The sequence below is a fragment of the Prionailurus viverrinus genome, chromosome D2, assembly GCF_022837055.1.
Source record: "Prionailurus viverrinus isolate Anna chromosome D2, UM_Priviv_1.0, whole genome shotgun sequence".
Taxonomy (NCBI): Eukaryota; Metazoa; Chordata; class Mammalia; order Carnivora; family Felidae; genus Prionailurus; species Prionailurus viverrinus.
This window is the reverse complement of record NC_062571.1, coordinates 77156144-77179394: the sequence shown is the minus strand read 5'-3', so window position 1 is coordinate 77179394 and position 23251 is coordinate 77156144. Positions and strand designations below refer to the sequence as shown.

The window sequence follows — 23251 nt, the reverse complement described above, 5'->3', positions numbered from 1 at the left end:
TGTTCTGAAACACCCCGGGGGGTCAGGCTGCAGCCATTCTCAGGATGTTAGGTTTTGGCAATGAGTGAAAAGGGGATCTATCAGAGGATTCTGAGCACAGGTGGTCAGATCTGGAATATTTTCGATGCTAATGTGCCTTCCTACTAGATGGATTATCAAATATGAGAGAAAGAAGTATGAGTTGGAGTCCACCCCTCCAGGACAGTCCTTACCGGACCGGCGCACAGATATTTATGTATCTCCGCTCCTTACTGGATTGCAAGACACCCAGGACAGATGCTGTCTCGGGATTCTCAACCTCCAACCTAGGGCAGGACACGTAGGCAAGAAACATGTGTTGAGGGCGCCTGGGTGGCTCAGTTGGTTAAACGACCAACTTCGGCTCAGGTCATGATCTCACAGTTCATGGGTTTGAGCCCGGAATCAGGTTCTGGGGTGACAGCTCAGAGCCTGGAATCTGCTTCTGATTCTGTGTCTCCCTCTCTCTGCTTCTGATTCTGTGTCTCCCTCTCTCTCTCTGCTCCTTCCCTGCTCACATGCTGTCTCTCTCTCAAAAATAAATAAAAATAAAAAAATTTTTAATAAAAAAGAATTTCTTAAAAAAAAAAAAAAGAAACACGTGTTGAGTCTAATGGTCAGCATGAGTGTGTCTCAGCCAGGAGTTTTATTAATGAACAGGAAGGCTAAGACAAGCTTTTTGACATCACTTGGGAAAATAACAAGTCAGAGGCAAGGAGAGCATTGCCATCCAGCCCTCCAGCGTCTCCCCTCTGGATGGGTACTCACCAGACATCATGAACACTCTGTGCTTCCATGAGTGGATGCGAGAAGTGCTGTCAACGAATGACCTCTTTATTCAAGGATGCGGTGGCAGGTGGAATTAATTCTCTGCATCTGTTGAAATGTAAGGGGAGAAATCGGTCTTTTCAGAATGTTACAACAGCAATTATTTAGGGCCAAGGAATTTCCCCAATGCTTAGTTTCAGCCAAGCAGGCAGGCTGCTCAGGGCTTGTGAGAACTCAAGACGGCTTTAATGCAGTGTGGGGGCAGCACCGAGAAGCTACTGGACTACCCGGAGATGCCCCACTCTGGCAGCCTGGGTTCTCCTGGAAGCAGCCAGAATGAATTACACTCCTTCTGGGAGCCAAGCCTCTCCCTGATCCTGTTCTGTCGGCTCTGCGGGTGTTCCCTTCGCTGTCTGTGAGGGTGGAGCTAAAAAAGCCACTGGGAACAGCATCAGTAAGCATTTCTACAAAGCATATTTTGCACATACTGGAGTTAGAACAGCCAAAGCATGGAGTGAATACGGGTATGGCCACAAGGATGACAGAAAGTGCTGTTTTTCTGTCCTGCCACTCCTGAACCTGTCTGACGGGTAGGTCTACAGCCAGGACTGAATCTCCAAGGAGTGAAACAAGTACATATGCAGGGTACCAGCTAAGCAGGGAGAAAGCCAAGAAATTTTAAAATCCAGCAAGAAACCATCTAAATTTCAGCATGTATAGAAGCTCCGTGTCATTTTGAAAACACAGTTGTATTATGGTTTCATGTCAGTCTTGTTCTGAATCCTGTATGCTGGGTGGCATCGTAAGCTTCCCAGTGTGTACGAGTCCCCATCAGAATCCGGGCCCCCTCCACACACCCGGAGGGCTTCTCAAAGCTACCTTTTGGATATAAGAACCAAAACCCCTTCATCTGATTCTAAAAGGCAAGCTCTTCTATGTGACAGATTCTGCAAAGTCATAAGGACCCAGCAGCGTCTGGGGCTTGTCAGCATTGGGCAGCAGGTGCGTGACCAGTTACAAGGCGACCACAGCGCCGTTCTACCTCGTTTTCGGAAGCATCTCTATGAACCAGCTGCCATCACGGGTGCCTGAGCTGCACGGCAACCTCACATCCTTCCTCAAGATGTGCATCAGTCTGTCCACAGCGGACTAGAACAACCCCTGGCCCTAAAGGGGGAAGGTATTCGTACCCCCAATGGAACTACCACCAAGTATCATCAAAATATTCCTGTGCTCCCCGACACCAGCTATATTGCACTGTGTTTATTTATGCTTTTTGAGCTGGGGATGGAAAATATGTTGTATTGTGATATCTCCCACGTCCTTGATCACGATAGATGTTAGATTTGAGCACAGTGTTTTTCCCACTGATCCCAGACTAGGTCTCAACATTGTCTCAACACTGCCCTCCAGGCATCCACCACCAACCAGCCAACCAAATGGCACTGGCACTTGACATGAAGGCTGGTTTTCATCCTCATCCTCAGCTTTTTGAAGGGCAGGACCATGTCTTCTGCCTCTTTGCATCCCAGAGAGCACCTAGCCCCTGTCGCAGATACAGAAAGCAATCTGGACTAATTTTTGATTCCAGAACTTTACTATACATTCAGCCAGTTTTCCCATGCATGTGGGAATATAGACCCAAATCCGACACACTCTACAACCCCAGAATCTCAGAGTCCTTCAATAAGTACTTATGAAACCACCTCTGATGAGAGCAATGTATCATAGCGATGACCCCAAAGAAATTCCGTATGGGTCATTCTGAAAGGCCAAAGACATGGCCCCAGAAATTAGGTTAGTTAAGGGCAAAGTGCTATTTTAAACAAAGAGCAGTTAAAGCATCCTGACTCCTTAAGGACTTGCCTTCCAGAAGCAATACTGCCAGGCTCATAGACACCCTGGCACTCTGTGATAAAAAGGCTTCAAGATGACATCCAACATTACCAAGTCATTCCTTTTGCATCTATTGTCCTCGTTACCACTGTTAAGAAAATGAACAGGAAAGGCTTCTGCGACTGGATAATGACTTCTTCTGAATCCTGTCCACCAGTTGTAAGGTGCTACCCAATCTGACAATCCGATTTGTTTTCATTTCTCCTTTAACCAACCCGAATAGGAGTTAGGTTGCAATTTTTGAGAGCGCCTTATTAATAACAGGGTCCATCCGCACCTGTGAGTTGGCACCTGATATTCCCATCGTGGCAGGAGCTGCAGCTTTCATAATACCCGATTACACTAACTAATGAGGCCCATTAATCAGTCCTCATAGCTTTCGGGATGCCAGAGAAGGCTCTGTTGACCTTTGGAGCAGGCTGAACCATTATCATCATATTCTAGGTGTCAGATTTCCAATGAAGCTAGGTGTGGTTAGGATCTTCACTTATGCTAGCAACAAACTCGTGTTTTTAATGCCTCTCCTCCCATTTTTTGAGTAGAGCAGTGACTACTTGAGACAAATAGCCTGACGTAGTGCTTTGGATCCTTCTGAATGAGCTCAGTTGTCTCTGTTTCTTTAGCACGGATGCTCAGATCAAATGAGTTAATGCATATGGGAGCTCTCTGCATGGCAAACAGCACGTAGTAAAGAGTGATCAGTAAGTACGTCACTCACCCAGCAGGCGCCACGATGCTCCAGCCACCATTCAGACAGACCCCAGATCACTACATTGGCTGCTCAGAGATGTCTGGAGCACCCAGTCTCTTCTTCTCTGAGTGACACCTTCTGGGACTTCCATCAGCTACTTTTTTGGCAAGTCTGTGGCTTGGTGAGATTATGGAAATGAATGCAAGGATTAAATAAATGTTTGCATTTCTGTGACCTGGGGCACGTTATTTCACCTCTCCAAGTATTGGTGTCCCATTGATAAAATGAGGACTCAGGGGGCTGGTGGAATTTATCTAGTGACCTCAGCAGGGTACCTTGAACATAATAGGATGTCAACAAACAGTAGCTTTTATTATTCATTAAATGTTGTTCTTAATCAAACTTGAACACTTTTGAAAGGCAAATTAAATCTGCTTGATCCACTAACGGACAGTTTCTTGTCTGTTACAGGCAGCAAAGCCTCTTAGGAATGTTTCGTGGGATTTGGAGCTATTTTTATAAAAGAGAATCTGCCTGGAAGTTACTCATGCTGAACCCCTGGAAGCAGTAGAGACAAAATTGCTTGAAAACAGAAAAGAAAACTGTCTAAAAGCAGAAAGGTACAAAACAAGTGCTTTGATCAAAGCCGCCCAGGTAGTTAACAGCCACACCAGCCCTTCTGGCTTCCAGTCCAATGTTCTCTCCTCTACACCAGACACTTCTCACTTTGAACTTGGGCAAACATCAGAGGTATCTCAAGAGAGGACAGTCTCGGGAGGCATCAACAGCTGCAAAATCAGGTGTTGTTTAGAACAGGTGTCACTTGCAGTACCAACAGCCCACCTTATAGAGGGCTCCTGGGTGCCAGCCCCCTCACCGCAAGCCTTATCTCGAATCTTCTTGACCATCCCCAGGGTTGGTGCCAGCATTCTCCTCATTTGACTTATGAGGAAACTGAGCCTCAGTTAAAGTCAAGTGGCTGTGATAGGCAAGTTTTCCCACCTTACACAAACTATTCCAATAACTAGGAAGAGGGAAGGCCCTGAATTACTTCATCAGACCATGAAATCAAAGCTGGATAAGAAAATATAGTAACTATATTTAGACAATATTTTAACTATACAGACTATAGGAAATTATAGTCTAATCTTACTTATGAGCACAGAGGCAAAAAGGCTAAATACAATATAAGGAAAGTGAATTTGGCTCTGTCGCATACAGAGAAAGAGAGAGCAGCTATAAAAACATTACAGCCAACTGGGATTTATCCTGTGAATGCAAGGATGGTTCGATGTTAGAATATAGATATAATCTACTACATCAACAGATTAAAGAAGAAAAAAAGGGTCATCTCAATTATAGTGGGCTGCACGGTGGTCTCCCAAAAGATATGTCCTTTCCCTAATCCCCAAGCCTGTGAATCTTATTTGATTTGGAAGAAGTCTTTGCATACATAATTAAGAAAGTCTTGAGATGAGGACTTCATCCTGGATTATCCGGGCCCTAAATTCAATGATGTGTTCTTATAAAAAACATAAAGAGAAGACAGGGCAGAGGAGAAGGCAACAGGAAAATAGATTCCATCATTAGAGTAATGCAGCTACTAGCCAAGGAAGATCAAGGATTTCTGGCAAATATTGCAGACAGGACAGAGGCGTGGAATGGATTCTCCTGTAAAGTCTCCAGAAGGAACCCACCCTGCAGACAATTTTTTTTAAATTTTATTATTTTTTTGACAATTTAATTTCAGACTTCTGGCCACCAAAACTGGAGGAGGAGAATGAATTTCTATTGCTTTGAGTCATCAAGTCTGTGGTAATGTGTCACAGCAGCCACAAGAAATGAATACATCAGTGAATAAAGAAACATCATTCAATAATATTCAACACAAGTTCATAAAAAAATAACTCAAAAAACTGGGAGTGGGGTGCCTATGTGGCTCAGTTGGTTAAGCATCCAACCTCGGCTCAGGTCATGATCTCATGGTCTATGAGTTTGAGCCCCACATTGGGCTCTGTGCTGACAGCTCAGAGCCTGGAGCCTGCTTCGGATTCTGTGTCTCCCTCTCTCTCTGACCCTCCCCTGCTCATGCTCTGTCTCTCTCTGTCTCAAAAATAAATAAAAACATTTAAAAAAATTTTTTTAAATTTGGGAGTATAAGAGAAAGTCAATTTATAGATGGGGCAAAGATACTTGCAACACGCATCCACCATAGGATTAATATTCAAAATGTGGAAAGAACTGCAAGTCAATAAGGAAAAGACCAAAACTATAATGGGGAAAAGAAAGGCTACTAAAAATGAACAACTCACAGAAGAACAGACAACTCAGTCTCACCTGTAATCAAGAAAATGCAAATTACAATACTAATGAGATGCTATTTCACACCCCTCAAACTGACTAAAAGTTTAGAATGAAAATATCAAGTTGGCAAGTGTGCAGAAAAATTAACTCAGCAGGCCTGACTGCCTAAATCTTACACATTCTCGGGAGGGCCTGCTTGCGTGTCTAGCCTCTGGCTGGTCCCTGGGGACTGAGCTATTGGAATCTTTATGATATTAAGTGATAAGGCATTTTATATACTCTAACCATGCTACACCAGCTGTCTAGGTAATGTGTGCAGACCCTGTGATTTTTGGTGAACAGCTACTTCCCTTCTGCAGATCTGGAGTTTCAGTAACTAGAGCTAGTCACAAAGGCAACATGTGCCTCTACGATCAACCTCCATTAAAGTCTCCAGACACTTAGGCCTTCCCTGGACACACAATACTTCATACCTATTGCTACCATTAGGTGTCAAAGGAATTAGCACATCCTGTACAGTTCCACTGGGAGAGGACTTCTGGGTGCTCACACCTGCTGTCCCCAGACTTGGTCCCTTGTGCCCTTTTTCTGTATGGATCCTGCTTTGTTTTCTTTCCCTGTAATAAACCATAGCCAGGAGTAGAAACTATTTCTGAGTGCTGTGAGTCCTTCTAGGACATCACTGAACCAAGGGCTGGTTTGGGGGACCACTGGACCAGTGACAATGTGGAGAAACGGGACTTACACAGCAGCCACTGTGCTGATCATTTTGGAGAGCAATGTGACAAGATCAGGGAAAGTTTGAGATGTATGTGTGCTAAGTCCTAACAATTCCATAGCTATGCTCCTAGCCTAGAAACCCTCTCCCTTGGTCATGTAGAAAAATGTTTGCTGCAGCATTTTTTTCTAAAAGTGAAAAACTAGAAACAATTTCAGAATCCATTGAAAGGAGAATGGAAAAATAAACTGTCATATTTGTATAACAGAAAATGGCAAAGCATTTCAAATGAATATATAAGAGCTACATTGACATGGATAAGCCTCAAAAACAAAATATTATATAAAAGAAGGAAGTTGAAAAATTATATGCACAGGAGGATACCATTTATTCAGACTTGAAAAACATGTAAGATTGTCTAAAGCATAAAAATGACACTCAGTGCCTTCGTGACAGAAGTTATTGACTAGAGGAGGAAAGAACTAGAGTGGGGGAGGGGGAGGAGACGGGTTTTACAGAGATCCACAATATTTTATTTCTTACAAAAAAAAAAAAAAAGACCCATAGCAAATATGGCAAAATGTTAAGATTTGTTAAAGCTAGATGGTGAGTTTGCCATATTATTCTTACATATTAGAAGCATCCCACGATAAAAAAAATAATAATAGTAATAATAACGTAAAACCGAAGGGTCAGATAATTTGCTTAAGATCACAAATTGCATTGAACTGAGATCTGAGTCCCAGCCCCCAAACCTGGCTGCAAAATTCACTATATGCCCTTTCATTTCAGTGATCTGTTCATGAAAACCCAGGCACATTAAGCTAAACCCATCTATAGCAGGCTCATGCAGAGCCCTGAATTTAGTTTCAATAAAATGCTCATTTCACATTAAAACTTCAGTTACTATTTACAACATTTAGTCATATTCTGAGTTTTCGCAAGCTCTTATAGGACGGTCCCACACTAATGACAAAGATCTTTGAGATGGGCTTCAGGAGGCAATGAAAACCCTAGAGAAGGAAAGGCTACAAAATCTCTTGAGCCAAAGGGTATCTTTTTCATTTAAAATATTGACAAATATAAAATTAAAATCAATATGAAGTTGTTAAAGACATACAACTTGGCCAACTGAATATAAATTGGGAGTTTTTAATTAAATAATTTATATATACTCATGGTTCATTTCATCCTTTAAGAAACCTAGTGTTTCACTTTGTCACTGAAACATCACAAGACTGAAACCAGTATATTTCATATTTAAAGATGAAAAGCCAGAGAGAAAAGATAAAGATCAAACGTCTGAATTCTCAAAAAGTAATTTGCAGGAGATATAAGGCATTTATGGTGATGCTGTTTTATAATTTACTCTTAAAAGGGGGGTTGACCAGTTTTAATTACTATTTCTAATTTTTTTTTAAATTAATACTTGCCAGAAATTTTAAGGAATTGTTTTTATGGGTGGTGGGTGTTTTGTTTTGTTTTGTTTTGTTTTTAGTGTTTTGTGTGTGTATGTATTTTGGGGCTTTGGGGGGTGGGGGCAGGTTTTGGTCAACACGTTAATTCAATTTCACAAAGTTTTTCTAAATAATTACTTAGAAGCATTTTTCTAGGTCCTGTAGAGGTAAAGAACCTTTTGGTCTACTACTAGTAAAAACCACTCTTACTATTGTTACTCTGTTGGATGCTTCTCCATATGCTAACAACTTGGCCAGAAGATTTGCACAAAGAAAATAAAATATGTGTGTGCAGAGACTAAAGATCATAAAGAATAGTTAAAGAACATGCTAAGAACACAGAGCAAAAAAAAAATGGAAACAAGGGTTCAGAGAAAGGAATTTTAAAGTTTGAGGTACTGAGAGTAGAGATGTTCTCTGATTATAAGGGTGCTAGAGAGAATGAGTTTTCTAGTGTTGCTATAACAAATTTAGTGGCTTAAAAGAACACAAATGTATTTATTGTCTTACAGCTTTATAGGTATAAGTCCAACGTGGTTCTTATAAAGCTAAAATCAAGGAATGCAGGGCTGCGTTCCTTCTAGAGACTTTCAGGGAGAATCTGTTCCCTTGCCTTTTCCAGTTTGTACAGGCTGCCTGTGTCCTCGTGGTTTCTTTCCCTGTCTTCAAAGTCAGCAATACCCAGTGGAATCCTACTCACATCATTCTGACCTCCTTTTCTGTCTCCCCTTTCCATTTTGAAGGACCTCTGTGATGACACTGGGTCCATTCACAGAATGCAGCATAATCTCTCTATCTTAAAATCAGTTGATTAGTTGGGGTGCCTGGGTGGCTCAGTCAGTTGAGCGTCTGACTCTTGGTTTTGGCTCTGGTCGTGATCTCGGGGTTCGTGAGTTCAAGCCCCACATCTGGCTCCACACTGCTGGTGTGGAGCCTGCTTGGGATCCATCCTGCTTGGGATCCTCTATTTCTCTCTTAATCTCTCTCTCTCTCTCTCTCTCTCTCTCTCTCTCTCGCTTTCTCTGCCCCTGCCTCTCTCTAGGATAAATAAATAAACTTAAAAAAAATCAGTTGATTAGCAACTTTGATTCCATCTGCTCCGTAATTCCCCTTTGCTGTGTAATGTAAGATATTCACAGATTCCAGGGATTAGGACATAGCTATCTTGGGGCAGGAATTATTCTGTCTACCCCATCAAGGTTGCTAGAGAATTTCAACCCAAACTAATTTAAACAAATGTGTCTGTTTATTAGAAAGGTGCCATGGTATCATAGCACTTTAAGGGGAGCCCAACCTCAAGAACAGACCCCAGCCAGTAATCCCTCTTTCCCAACTTCTCATTTATGCTTGGCTCTACATCAGCAGGTTGTGTCTTCCACTGATGATTGGGTTCCTTTATCCTGGATGCACACTTCAGAATATGACTGCCAGCAGTTCGTGGAACAGGACATCTTGCATCCCAGCATCAAGAAAGGGAGCTTGCTCTCTCCATTTTTTTACTCTCTTCTAGTTCTGAGATATCAAAGAAGACCCTGCTTCGTCCATCTTGAGCCAAGGTCTTGGCTATAGGTTCAAAGATGCTGCCCCATAGAACCACAGAAATGGTACAGGAGTAGGGGTGAGATAAATAGTTCCCCCCAAAAGATGAAGGAGTGGTAATGCATAAACAAACCTCTAGATATCTATAACAGTGACCAAGTTGAGTAAGACGTCTTCCTGGTACTCAAAGACCACGAAGACCAGATGAAGGTATGGGAATACACAGATTTCAACCTAATGGGATGAGTGGGATTATCACGCTCTGCGCAAAATCCTTTAGGGATTTAGAGTGACCCCTTCCATCAGCAGAGCTCAGTGAGGCTGAAATGTAGGGTAGACTAGAGGAACAGCCCAAGGTAAAGCAGGACAGAAAGAGCAGGAGCCAATTCTGAAAGGTTTCAACAACAAACTAAGGTCTTCTTTTAAAATAGGTGACTGACCGGGGTGCCTGGGTGGCGCAGTCAGTTAAGCGTCCGACTTCAGCCAGGTCATGATCTCGTGGTCCGTGAGTTCGAGCCCCGCGTCAGGCTCTGGGCTGATGGCTCGGAGCCTGGAGCCTGTTTCCGATTCTGTGTCTCCCTCTCTCTCTGACCCTCCCCCGTTCATGCTCTGTCTCTCTCTGTCCCAAAAATAAATAAAAAATGTTGAAAGAAAATTTTTTTTTAAAAATAGGTGACTGACCATAGATGGAACCTGTGTTCTAGAAAGATCACAGCCCCACCCCCTTGGTTAAGCAGGGGGTTGACAGTTGCTAGTTAGAACAAGACTCGGTCCAGAGGCACAAGTCAGGAAGCTGTTACTACCGTCTAGAGGGGAGTCCATAAGTGGGCTGAAGCATTGGGATGGAGATGGAAAGAATGGAGGCGACTTCAGAATGGAATTTGAGAAGGCAGAGGAGAACAGTGTGGATGGATAAGGGGACCCAGGGAGTGACTGTGGCTGGGATCCGGGAGCCTGCCTCCAGAGCAGGGACATCTTGCTGGTTGCAAAGAAATTGAATCTAAACTGATTTTTGGTGACTTTCAGTCTTCTCCGGGGGTGTGCTAGTAAACGTCTAACTACTAGCTCTAGTTGAGGGGAGGGCATGATCTGTACAGTTTACCAGTTTCCATGGCATAAGTACTCCTACTATGGCCAATTTCAAACTACAGGAAGCCACTAGATGCAGAGTTGGAAAACCAGCCAGTAGCAATTGGCTCAGCACACCCTGGCTTCCCATTCTTTATGATGCTCCTTTAAAATCACCAGGTCCTGGGGTGCCTGGGTGACTCAGTTGGTTAAGTGTCTGACTCCTGATTTCAGCTCAGGCCATGATCTCATGGTTTGTGGGATTGAGCCTCGCACTGGGCTCTGTGTTGACAGTGCAGAGCCTACTTGAGACTCAGTCTCTCTCTCTCTCTCTCTCTCTCTCTCTCTCTCTCTCTCTCTCAAAATAAATAAATAACATTTTTAAAAAACTTCTAAAATCACCAGGTCCCTTCAACAGAGAGGCAGATCTCCAGATCAAGGCTTTCTCCAGCAGGACTTGGAGGGGATCTATTGCTCATATACCTCTCCTGCTAAACCTTCTCCAGGCCTCTTCAGCAATTGAGCACCCAGCCACAACACAAAGGAGAAGAGAAAACACAGGTTTGCAAATACATGGCCAAAAATTGACGAGAGCAGCTGGCCAATGAGCGAAAAGAGAACACAGCAGATAAAATGGAAGGTGGCACAGTACAGTGGCCAATAACTCAGAAGTCAGACCACCTGGGTTTCGATTTAGTTCCTCCACTTGCTAGCTCCGTGACTTTGGCCCAGGTATATATAACTTCTCTGGGCCTGTAATTGTGATCTCCAAAATGGGGAAGTAACCAACAGTTACTTTCTTCCTAGAGTTATTGCACGGATAGGTAATAAGGTAAGATAGTACCTGGTGAGTAGTAAGCATTGGATAATGCACCTGAGGATCACAGAGCTTCATCTTACTTGTGTAAGTGATATCCTGCTAACGAAGTTACAACCAAAGGAAAAATAGCTTTCATTCCTTTGCTGACCTTGATAAGTATTGAATGGGACGTGGTCAACGTTATGTTGGATGATGAGGCCCATGAAGTCTGAGAGTTTGGGAATGTGTCTCCCTCATCGCTATCTCCAGAGTGAGGCACAGGGCCTGGCCCATAGAAGGGGCTCCATACACATTTTTGCTAACTAGATAGAGCACTGAATGCTGCAGGGGCTACGAGAATGAATAAGATTTTCAGCTGACCTTGGGGGACTTCTACCGGCACATTTTTCTGAGACGTTAATGACATTTGTGTCTGCCTTAAGACAGAAGAAAATTACCAATGAGGCAACCAATAACAAAGGCTACTACAAACACATTTACCTCCAAAAAGCAAAGGCAACTTTCTCTCCAAAACCTTAAGTGGCAGCTAAAGTGTTATCTCAGCTTTCATAAAAAATTATCAAATGTCAGCCTTGTAAATATTTATGATCCTAAACAGTTCATATTTGAATATCAATTGTTTAAAGACTATTTGAGTGCTTTTTGACAGAAATCTTATATCGTACACATTCCCTGTACACAATGCTTAGAAAATGTGCCTTTATAAGAATTTCGAGGAGAAGGTCACAAAGGTAACTAAATGTGATTGTACAGGCCCATCCAGACCTTCAGTTATTCTGGGCAGTACGTTTATAAAGGTTAGAAGAAAACAAGTTTACAGATAAGGAGGCCACTGTGACTCTTATTCATGATTAAATATTATTTAGGTCATAGTGTTTCTGCTTCTCACATGAATTTCCAGACAGAAGGAAATGAGAGAAAGGGCAAAGAAGTCATTACACTACAATGCTCGTTAAAAGTTCCAGCCAGGTGGGGACATAGTAGTGTGTTTGGTTAAGTTCATGATTTTCTGCCAGTAACCACCTGTGATTTCAAATGAGTCTTCTGGGCCTCAGTTTCCTCACTTGTAAGAAAAAATACTCAAAGTCATGTAAATAGTAAGCATTGTTGATGAACTACTAATCATTCATCTAAACAATGCAACTACTTCTGAACGTCTGATATGCATTCCCTAAAACATAATGGTTCTATCAACTTGCTAATGGGCACCTAAGAATCACAAGAAAACTGGACGTGTTTTACTCAACCACCCAAGAATAAGCCCAAAACTCTCTGAAACCATGAGTCTCAAGTGTTTCATTCCACCAATACCCCATCCAGAGCAAAAATGTCTGGGCATTACTTAAATTTCAGTTTTTATCCATTTTTCTCTATTCTGCCTGAAAAAAATCAAAAGAAAGGGGAAAATGGCGAAGCCTTAAAAGCAATCTGTGAAGTCTGTTTGAGAATTGACCAGACTGGATAAATTTGTCAGAGCTCAGAAATCTGTAACCACTTACCAGGATTTCTTTGGTATGATTGGCCAATTGGAAGAACAACTTACTCGTTTACCATAATACCTAACTGATGTGAAATTGCCAGAGGATGAGGGATTCTACGTAAAGAATTTCCCAGAAAACTGACAAAGATGAAAAGTTTATTTTTCAGCATGAAGAAGTGAATGCTTTCTAAAATATATAGCCTATTTTCCTGTCTGCTTATCTTGAGAATAATGAGCTCGATTAAACCTTTCTGGGAAATCAATTTCAGCATCATTGAACATCCATGACTGTACAAAACTGTGCTAGCTTATCACAAGTCACTATCCAGGCTGATACGGCCGGGCACTAGTTTTCCCAGACTGCCTTGCAGCTACAGTCTAAACAGGTGACCCAAGCTTGGCCAATGGAACATTCTGGGGTGTGTTAGGAATAGGTGGGGATGGGGAGGGTTATTGGAGGTCTTATTGTTTGGAATCCAAATAAAAAGAGACGAGAAGGAAACACTCTCTTCTCTTCTGTACATAGTCACGACCCCAACGAGGGGAGCCACACCCTGAGGATGGCTATGCCTGAGCATTTGGAAGCATCACAGAGCCACTGATCAAGCTTGGATAGGACCCTGGATTTCCAGGTAGGTGAGAAAATTGGTATCCTCTTACGAAGTCACTGCAGTCAAGGGATCCTTTACTCGCATCTAAAAGTGCTGGGCTTACGGGTAAGGTCTCCAGGAAAGGCTAAATTGGGGTTCAAAGCCAGAGCATTTGTGGAACGGGTGACCCAGTGGCCGTTCCAAGTAGCTGCCCAAGTTGATATTCAAGGTGGCCTTTTGTTGGACTATGAAGGACGAAAGAGCTTGTGTGCAGGTGTTCACTCACAGGCCTCTGCCTCACAAAGATAGACAGGATGGAGGGGCAGATAACGGTGTGGCCCGGTGCCCAGGTGAGGCAGAAATGTGACCATGAAGAGCTTGGGCTCTGGGCTCCGGCCCGATCGCCACTGTACCACAGGAGTACATCGACTGCCTGTGCCCCTTCCCTAAGCGAGACAGTGATCGTGCCTCCTCACAGGGCTCTGGCAGGACTGAAGGCTGGATTTCACCGGCTTTAACACGTCACGGGTCACAGGATGTTAAGCGGTGGAGAGGGAGGAAAGGGCCTGTGACTTGGTGAAATGTGGGGAGTTTATCAAGTGCCTGGAGCAGAGAAAGGGCCACGTGCATGTCTGCCGTGATCAGTAGAGCGGGGGGATGGGCCTTTCCCTGCAGCTCCACACGGGACAAGGGACAGAGAGCCCCTTGGGGACTGGTGGTTTGGGCAGTGAGGAGAGGAAGCCCCCCCCCCCCCCCCCCCCGCCCCAGCACAGAGGCTGGAAATCCTACAGAGCAATTCAAGGGGAAACCAGGAAGACATGGGATGACCGGCCAGAAGAGGGGGTCACTGCAAGAGCGAGGTGGGGACAGGAGCAGGCAGGTCGCGGTCCCTGCTGCTACCGCAGCTTCACTGTGCACACGTTTTCATGGGTTGTTGGGAGGTCAGCCATGTTTTCCCCCATGAAATGCCCACCCCCCCCCCCACCATCCGCTGCACGTGTGAGTGCTGGCAGAGCTTTTTTTAAAATGTTTTATTTATTTTTCGAGAGAGAGACAGAGTACGAGCAGGGAAAGGGCAGAGAGAGAAGGAGACACAGAATTTGAAGCAGGTTCCAGGCTCGGAGCTGTCAGCATAGAGTCCGACGTGGGGCTCAAACTCAACAACCTTGAGATCATGACCTGAACTGAAATCGTACACTTAACCAACTGAGCCACCCAGGCGCTCCTCTGGCGGTGCTTTCTGGACCATCCCTGGACTCCTCCCTCACCAACAGGGTCCTCTGCTCCCCTCTCACATCACCCGCTCCTCCCTCATTGCCTTCTTTGGATCTTCCTGTCTAGGAAATCAGAAAACCAAACATCACCAGCTACTTGAAAGGCTCTTTTGTGAGGAAAGCAAAGTCACAGCTCGTTCCTCTGTTCAGTCACCCAACGGATAATTTCCAGCACCTGCTTTTGCCAGACGCTGTCCAGGCACCGGGGACACAAAGGGACATAGAGACCAGGCTACAGCCTGATGGGATCGACAGTTTAGTGGGAAGCAGAGATGCCAACATCTAAGTAAATCAACAAGACGATGCAGCCGTTATAACTGCTGTGAGGAAAAGCAAGCATTGGAAAGATTAGAGGAGCCGATGGGGAGTCGGGGGCAGGATGAATGTTCTAGATCTCTCCTGAAGGTGCCATATGAAATGAGATCCAGAACATGGAGCCTGACTTACAGATGTCATGCAGAGGCCACGGCAGGGGCCCAAGACCAGAGGCAGGAGGCAGTTCGGGGCATCTGAGCAGCGGAAGGCAGCAGCAGTGAACAACAGGAGGCCACGTTGGCACCTGGTTCCTCTCCAGCATCAGCAGGAGGCCACTGCAGGGCTACTTGGGGTGGTGGTTCTGTTTTGGTTTTCAGTCCCTGGAGGAAACACTGTGATCTGTATTTCGGATAGCTTGCCCTGGCTGCGGGGCAGAGAGTGGATGGAGGGGAGTGGGAGAGGAATCAGGCAAGTCTTCAGGAGGCTTGCAGTTCACCGGGGAGAGAGAAGATGGTGGTGGGGACCAGGGTGGTCACCCTGAAGATGATGAGAAGCGTTCAGATTCCAGGTCCATTTCAGAGGAGCAAGGGGCATGTGGGTTGTATTGTGTCTCCCAGAAATATATGTTCAAGTGCTACCCCACAATACCTGTGACTATGATCGCTTTTGCAGAGTCTCTGAAGATACAAGCGAGATGAGGTCATACTGGAGGAGGTTGGGCCCTAAGGTCAATGACTGGTGTCCTCACCAAGAGACAGATGGGAAGACACAGAGGCACGCTGGGAAGGAGGCTGGAGAAGTGTAGCCATAAGCTATGAGGTGAAGGCCAAGGGCTGCCAGCAACCTCTGGAAAAGCTGGAAGAGGCAAGGATGGGTCATCCACAAGTGCCTCTAGAGGAACAGGCACCTGCTGACACTTAATTTCAGATTTGGGAGAATAAATGTCTGTTGTTCCAAGCCACCCAGTTTGCAGCCATTTGTTCCAACAGCCCTGGGAAATTAATACAAGCTCGTGTAGAGAAGAGCTCACGGCCTGAGAATGTCAGAGAGTTCTGCGGAGCTGGAGTAAAGGGAACACACATTCCTACAACGGAATGAGCTTTCTGTGGTCCAGGTCGTAAATAACACACTCAGCTGCAGCTATCCATCCCCTTCCTTGGGGTGCTGATTGTGGCAAATGGAAATCCCTGCCTCTGGGGACACCGACCGTATAACTAAATCGATTGCCCATAGCTGAGTAAGTCTCACACATACACACTCCCTTTCCATCACCTCTCTGCTCACTACTGCCATCAATGTCACCCTAACAAATGTATGCCCCTGGGAACAGGGCTGTCAAATCCATCCTGGACAAAGACTTGCAGAGCCTTATCTCAGTTTTGAAGAAAAAAAAATTGTCCTCCTTTTGAGTCAAAAGATCATTAGACACAATTCACGGACGAGCTACAGATCAGTGCTGACCATTGAAGGGAGCTCTTAATGGAATCGTAAAACAAACCCCATCTCTTGGAATTTTGCAGAGCAGAAATTTTGGAGAGCCACCTTATGTGGACCTCATCAATGCCTGCTTCTTCCTGCCTTAAACTATAAGGAGCTCTTTCTGGTTCAGTCTGCTCCGCCAGTGGTCAACTCCTTGAGGACAGGGATCCTGTCTGGTTTAAATGTGTTTTCTTTTAAGCCTAGTCCATTCACTTATTCAATAAATGTTGGTGGAGAGCACTCTGCTAAGCCCCAGGCATCTTGAATTCTTGCTGAGTTGAATTAAATACCTTACACTCCCTGCTAGGAATAAAATAATGTAAACAGACGGAAGGAACTTGCTCATCTGTTTAAAAACGAGAAAGAAAAAAATAGTAGAAAAAGTCTTCTGGGAAAGACTGTGGGGTCTCCATACCCAAAGAAGAAAGGGACAAAAACAGAAAAGGGAGAAATTCACCTTACAAGATAATTAGGCAGGACCAAGGGGATCTCAAAATCCCACCCAACTCTAGGCTAGCATGTTTCACTGAGGGAGGAAGGATAGGGAGGTATTCAAGAACAGAGATCTCAGAGATAGGCTTGAGTTTGGATAAACTTCTAGGCTAGCATGTTTCACTGAGGGAGGAAGGATAGGGAGGTATTCAAGAACAGAGATCTCAGAGATAGGCTTGAGTTTGGATAAACTTAGGAATCAGGCAGCCACATGCTAATTGTGACCTCTTGCTGTCCTTCACTCTGTTCTTTCCTATTGATCCCTCAGCCTACTTTAGAATTACGTGTTTGTTTCATTTCTTTATTATCTGCCTCCTCTACTCGAGTAGGAGCTCACGCTTCATGACTATTTGCTCAAATATATACTTACGACCTACATGTGCCTACCAGGCACATGTAGGCCATAAGTATATATTTGCTGAATGCATGAATACATTAATTATTTTATCTCCCTAAGCCTCATTATCATTTGTAAAATAAAAATTATAGTTATATTCATGTCCCAAGGGCCAATATGAGGGTCAAATGAGATAAAGTATTTCAAATGCTTGTTTCATAAAGAGGTGTTTGATAGATGAATACCAGGCTATAACTAATATCATTATCATTGATATTACGGACACAAAGAGCTAACTTATTCAAATATTAAAATCAGAACTAGAACACAGTTAAAACGGTAAACTACATGATAAAGAGACATTTGGAAAAAATGCTTAATAAGATGGGAAGTCTGTCAGGTTAAAATGAAGGCACATTAAAATCAGGTTAAAATGAAGATGTAAATTGGATAAGGAGAAAGCTTCCCCTTAGGTAAGAGACTGGGGGTGCTGACCAGGTACCAGAAGGAACGGGTGACTCAGGCTATATATTCCCTTAGAGATGCCATTGCATAGTCCACTTGCTCCGACAGCATCTTCAAAGGACAACACAGAAGAGAAGCAGTGGCTATACTTTGTCATGGAAACCAACACAGCTTTTCCCTGCCAACCTCAAGCAAGTTTTGTTCCTTAATACTCAAAATAAAACTATAAAAATTCTTTTCTGAATCATCCAGTGTACCACCTAAAAGTTGTATTCTCATTACCTGTCAAGTACATATTTTCTTTTTACTTTTTGTCAGATTTTACCTTGGAACACTCAAGAGCTCCAGCAAGGCATGAGAGGATACTATTCAACCCATAGTTTGTGATGTTCCAATAACATACACCCAGAATCTGGTTGTAATTCACACTCCCCTATAGCTTATTTATTTCTTGTCAAACTATTTGAACTGCAACCTGTACTTGAAAACATTTGATCTAGCACATCACCTGGGGAGACCCTGGTTTACTAATACTCCTGAAACAAGTCCATGGCCAGATTTCACCATGAAGTTGAGATGTTGGCTACATGGCTTCCTCCCTGTAGATTTACACCGTTAGTCTTTTGGCTTCACAGCCATCTGAGACATTGTTCTGTGATATACGGAAGTAAAAATTTTTCTTGTTTTATATCTCCTTAGTCCAGAGATCAATGAGCTTTCTGTAAAGGGCCAGGTAGTAAATATCTTAGACTTTGTAAGCCACATAGCCTTTGTCACAACTATTCAACTTAGCCATTGTCACCCAAAAGTAGACATGGACAATATGTAAATGAATGGTCATGGCTGTCTTCCAATAAAACTTTATTGACAGATAGCTATTGGATTTAGCCCAAGGGCCATAATTTGCTGGTCCCTGCTTTAGTCAATGTTTTGTCCCACATTTAGAGAGCCAGAAAACTAATGGACTCTTGTCTTAAGAAACTAAAAGGAAACACATTCTAAAAGTAAACAACTTCCTCATTTGCACTAAATGAAGTATAACAGTAAAAAAAAAAAGCCCTATAAACTATAGTTCTTGATGTTTTGTTGTTTGATCAATTCTTCCCAGTACTGATTCTATGGGAGCACAAAATAGAGAGTAGAACCCCTTTTTCAAATGCTTCTCTTACATAGAGCCCTGACATATGAAGCTAAGGGAAATGATGAAGGGGTTCTCCAGACGGTCAGCATCTTCATTGTTTTGGGTATTTTTGAGTTATCTGGAGATGCCCTGTGCTACTCCTGCAAAGCCCAGTGTAGTGGACACCGGTAAAGAGCACAGAGGATGGGACTCAGAGTTGGAGACCTGAGCTGAAGACTTGGCTGCTTCTAGTTTCTTTTTAAATTGCAGAGATATGAGAAGACAAGAGCCAGAGCCCCAAAAAGATGCAGATGGTGATCTTGGCCCCCACAGGCCAGGTCCTAGTAGTTTGGGTTCTTATAGACACCCAGCTGGTCTTCTGTGGTTTGCACCATTTTCTTCCAGTAAACTCCATTTTGATCTTTGCTTAAAAGTTAGCATGGGTACATGTCTGTTCTTTATGACCAAACGATCCCTAAAAAAGTTAGCAGAATTAGTTCTAATGACATTTCAGTCTCCTTTATCTCATGCTGAAAGAGACATCAAATGGGCCAACTGAATCCTGGCATTCATTTTATCTGCAAATTCTTAAATTAATAAAATATTTTTCAGTCTGTCATGAGACAAAATGTAGAAAGAAGATTTGGACTTCTGCATATTTCCCTACAGTTGTTTACAGTTCAAAATTCTACTTCAAATTCTACCAGAGAATAGTCCATACAAAGGCTGCTGATTCAAAATCAGAAAAGTGTGATTCATGAGACAAGAGTAAAATAATTGAAGCACGAGCCAAGCTAAAGAAAGAGGAAAGGTGTAGAGCAATCAAGCAATTGCACTAGGTATTTACCCGAAGGATACAAAAATACAGATTCAAAGCAGTACATGCACCTTGATGTTTATAGCAGCATTATCAACAACAGCCAACCTATGGAGAGAGCCCAAAAGTCTATCAACTGATGAATGGATAAAGAAGATGTGGTGTGTGTGTGTGTACACACACACACACACACACACACACACACACACACACACAATGGAAAATTACTCAGCCTTCAAAAAGAATGAAATCTTGCCATTTACAAATGACACTGATGGACCTAGAGTGTATTATGCTAAGCAAAATAAGTCAGTCAGATAAAGACAAATACCATATGATTTCACTCATATGTGGAATTTAAGAAACAAAAGAGATGACATATGGGGGGGCGGTGAAGAGAAAGGAAAACAAACCATCAGAGACTCTTAAAGATAGAGAACAAACTGAGGGTTGATGGAAGGAGGCGGGTGGGGGACAGGCTAGATGGATGAAGGGTATTACGGAGGGCACTTGTGATGAGCACTGGGTGTTGTATGTAATTGATGAATCACTGAATTCCACTCCTGAAACCAATATTGCACTGTATGTTAACTAACTAGAATTTAATAAAAATTTGGAAGAAAAAACAAGAGTAAAGGTATAGAGATAAACAAGTCTGACTACCTAAAAGGAATAAACAACCGAGTGACGAGGTTCTGGGGGTGGTGTTGGAGCGTATTAGATAAGAAGCAAGCAAGAAGGCTCAGAAAAGTGTTCTGAATATTGCTAATTCCATTAGAAGGTAGAACTATCCCTCTGCAGGAATTTGCCACATTATCTTTAGAAATTAACTGGGGGCTTCTGAGGTTGGTCTATATAAGCAGGTATGAGGTGTGTATTAGAGCGTTAGCTCCCACTCACCAGGAAGGGGGAACGCTAGAGCTCCCCTTCTGGCACTTGGTCTCCCTTGAAGGCTGTGCTGCAACCCGACACAGCCCGGCCTCCAACACATGGCACGCACCTGGCACCAGAGCCACAAGCAGGCAGGTGGCAGTGCCAAATGTAAGTTGAAAATTCATCCCTTGTACCTGTCGAGCTCTCCAGAGGGAAGAGGGTTGGCTTTAAGAACAAAAAGTGTTGTATAAGACAGTGGGAATGGAATTGATTGGGTCTCAGGTGCCTGAATCTGGACTTGTTACTAGCAATGTGACCAGGTTGATCATTTTGACTTTCAGTTTCCTTATTTGGGGCCTAGGGCTAGCCAGGGATAGGAAACCCAAGGCCCGTGGGCCAAATCCAGCTGCGACCTGTTTCTATAAATAAAGTTTTATTGGAACTCAACTACACCACTTCTTTATTTTTAGAAAAAGTTAGCCAGCCCTTGTCCTAACTGCTTTCTGGGACATCTTCCAAGTTCTCTGACTCTTCTCCATGGTGTCATAAGAGGCCGTAAGAACATGCTTCCAATGGGTATGTGTGTGTGTACATGAGAGAGAACAGGATTCACCTTTCTCATTCATGACAATTACAGGTCATGGGTTGGGCTGCCAAGAGACTTCCCATGAGAGTGCTCAGCCAACCAAGAAAAGGAAGATTCCTGGGGGACACAGCAAAGTTCATTGTCTCTGATGGGCCTGCAAAGAGAATGAATCTGTGTCTTTCCATCCTGTAACACGCAGCCTTAGAGGTGGTACCGAACAGGCTTCTCTTCTCTTCAAGTATCAGAAACCCAGCCCACAGCCACTGCATCCTGGGCCAAACTCAAACCTGAAACCAATTGTAAACAATCTCACCGCTTTGCTCGGTAATAGGTTTGGCCAATCCCGCATTTACAGGATGACTTAAATTCCAGCTTCTCAGAAATTGTAGATTTCCATTTTCTTCTCAGCTAACACAACTCGCAAAGAACAGCCAACCACTGGAAGGGCAGCCAGTTTCTATTAAACTCTACCAATTATGTAAGAGGATTGCTTCTTGTTCCAACTGCCCATGCACATTGGATGTTAGGGGATAATTTTCCACAGAGAAATCCAATTCCTGGAGGGGCAAAGACCCTGAAGCAGCAGCCGCTGCCACCACCCTTCCTGTAGCGGTGAAATTATGAGCTGACAGCCCTGCCAGCTGGTACTTTTCTGATGCGGGTCATTTGTCATCTTGACAGGAAGACTGGAAAGCAATTGAATGATAGTTTTAATCCACGTGATAGAGAGCATATTTGTATCAAAAATAAGTGTATGCAATTATAAAGCCGTTTTAAAAAATCATTAATCCTTAAAATCCTCCATCTGGTGTGAAACAGGCTTCATCTGGGTATTTAACAAAATTATGAAACCAGGTTCTGACCGCACTGTTTATATTCCCCTGGTGGCATCCTCCTTGTACTCAACCATCTTCGGCCACTGGACTTACAGATCCCGCAGCTTTGTAACTTTCAGTGGAAACTCTACCGCCATCATGGCAGCCTTCAAACATGATGCTCCCAAGGGCATCAGCAAGGATGGCAAAGGAAGTGAAGAGCATTCCAGTTAAAGGAAGGGGGTACAGTTCACCATACCAGCGTCAAAAAGCACCACACAAGGGATCAGAGTTTTGCTACCGTCTTGTTAAAGTAGCCAACGTGTTCATTGTTTTATGGTGTCGAACGTATATTATCAGTAACCACACTAAAGGAAGGTTTGGGATTTGCTGTTCTACCATGGTCTCTATAATTCTTCCTCCTTTCTCCCACCACCTTATTCACCCCTTTCCCTCTTCAAAATGAAATCAGCTATTCAGTGGCTATACTGTATTTAAATGTTTGAGAAATTATCAGTTTGTCTTTCTTGAATTCAAGTTCCTAAAAGGTAACTGTTTTTGTTGGTGGTCCACATTCCCTTTGTAAAGGGTTTGTGTCTAAGGGTGTTTATATTTCTGGGAAGTTCCCTTACAGGGTTATCAGTAGGAACCTTGAAGGATGGTCTGCAAGTATTTCTGAAAGCCTACTGGAATCTACGTAAAAGCATGGCTTTGGCTGCAGGGTCCTACAGTGATAGGAAGCCGGCACACAGCTGCTGGCACCCACCACTGTTCTCTGCTGTCCTCATCCCTGATCACAGGGAGATCATCTTTAGGACTACAACTGCCCCCCCCCCCCCACCCCAGAGCAATGAATGCTGAGACATAACTAACGGTCTTTCTCCAACACGAATCTCAATGTTCTCTGCATCCTTGTTTCTTGGACAAGCATTCCCTCACTGCAAGTTTAAAGTTGCATTTAAGCCCAGCTTTTTGAAGTGGGAAGGGCACGTTTTCTCCAGACTGATTTTGTTCGACTATGGCTTGTGCTTTTTCATTCCCCATTTTATGATCTTAAATATATTATTTTAGCATTAAGTACACCAGTAACTTGGGGAAACACAATGTTCAAATACAAGGATCCCAGCTGGATTTGGACTGTGGTTTGGAAGAAAAATATTATCATTCCAATGTGACTTGAAAACTCAAAGGCTTTGTGATAAGCACATGTGGAGATTTGCCTTCTAAAACCCTAAAATATTCTCTGCTATTCACAACGTTTACAAATGCACATGAATAAAACATCATGATTTCTCATGGAAAATAGTCTAAAATGTTGTCCAAACAAGAGCAGCCACCGGGAAGCCCTTTGAGGTTACATAAGTCCACAGATTCTCCAGCCATCGGAAT

At 43.5% G+C, this 23251-nt stretch overlaps 1 long non-coding RNA gene across 1 annotated transcript in view; it reads right to left on the bottom strand.

Moving 5' to 3' along the window:
* Positions 1-737: 737 nt before the first annotated feature.
* The window catches only part of LOC125148115 (uncharacterized), a 38579-nt gene continuing 16065 nt past the window's right edge, over positions 738-23251 (bottom strand). Inside the window, exons 5-6 of the long non-coding RNA XR_007145426.1 lie at positions 3401-3550; positions 738-894 (exon numbers count right to left, since the gene is read on the bottom strand). This is a non-coding gene — a long non-coding RNA (uncharacterized LOC125148115). The remainder of the gene's footprint in view (positions 895-3400; positions 3551-23251) is intronic.